The sequence below is a fragment of the Chinchilla lanigera genome, unplaced genomic scaffold (assembly GCF_000276665.1).
Source record: "Chinchilla lanigera isolate Chin_1 unplaced genomic scaffold, ChiLan1.0 scaffold00080, whole genome shotgun sequence".
Taxonomy (NCBI): domain Eukaryota; kingdom Metazoa; phylum Chordata; class Mammalia; order Rodentia; family Chinchillidae; genus Chinchilla; species Chinchilla lanigera.
Window position 1 is genome coordinate 2066291 of NW_004955481.1, and position 1505 is coordinate 2067795.

Sequence of the window (1505 nt, forward strand, 5' to 3'; positions counted from 1 at the left end):
AAAAAAAAAAAAAAAAAAGAAAAAAAAACATACAAATTTGAGGGGGGACATAATTCAGCCCATTGCAGAATTCTAAGGAAAAGTCCAGGCTGGAATTTTGTGAGGTTTCAGATTGCCACTAGAGAACATTTCAGACATGCTAAAGGTATAATGTGTAATACAGGCATTCCGCATTTCATAACCAAGCTCTGTTCCCGTGACTAGGTGATTAAGTGAATTGATTGCTACATGAGGAACTGTATATAGTATGTACAATACTCAGAACAAAGAAATGGTCAAAGGAAATGCCCACTTGATGACTTTGTTTTCATTTGCATAACTCTTATATGACTCACTGTAATGTATAACCAAACATAAAACTGCAGAACTATACTGTACAGTATAATCAGCAAAAATTATAGTACTGTATAAATAAGGCGTACTGTACAAAGACAGACACTGAAGCTCTATAAGCAAGATGTACCGAACTGTACCCCAGAAAGACAGGTTGTAAGTCCAAACGGTGGGCTTCTGTTGTAAGTCCAAACAGTCGTTGAACAGGTAGGTGGTTAAAGGAGGAATATCTGTATAAAACAACAATCTGCCCATCCGCCAGTTTAAGAAACAAAACGTTTCCAATGCAGTGGCGTCCCTTATGTAACCTCTGCACTCTTGATTTCCTCTCAGGCACCAGAGGAAGGCTCAAAAGTGGAGGGTTTCTGGTTTCCCTGCACTCCTTTATTCTTCACTACAGACCTGTGCTTCTTCACACGATACACAATACTGCTTTTTTGTGTGCTTTAAGCTGTACATCAATGGTATCAGACTATGTATTTTCAAACTGAGGCAGAATTTTAAAACACACAATTAACCATTCTGAAGTGTATGATTCAGTGGCATTTTGTGCACTCACTAAAAGGAGTTTTTAGGCTTTCTGACTCAGACTGAAATATGCAAAGGTGGTAGGACTTCTCGGCCTCCACAATCTGAGCCAAATATGTATATGATTGGCTACATAGAAATATATCCAATTTATATAAGTTGTATTATATATTTATATTTTCTTTGGGGGGAGGATGCTGGGGAGCAAACCCAAGGCCTCTTGCATGCTAGGTGAGTGCTGTACCACTGAGCTACACCCTCAGCCCCTACTGTGTCTTTGTGTCTGTTTTTCTGCAGACTCTTATTTTTTTATTTTATTTTATTTTATTTTATTTTATTTTATTTCTTGGTGTCAGGAATCAAACTCAGGACCTTGTGCTTGCCAGGCAGGCACTATATTACTGAGCTATATCCCTGGCCTGCAAACCCTAATATAAAAATGCCCCATATCTATGAAATAATCATTCCCAATTCCTTCCCCCTTCATCCTGGCAACCAGTAATCTGCTTTCTGTCTCTATGAATTTGACTTGCAGTATAATCAGCAAAAATTATAGTACTGTATAAATAAGGTATACTGTAAACTAAGGTGTTTACAGTACAGATGCAGCTCTGTGTAGACTGATATAGCACAAAGGCCAAGAG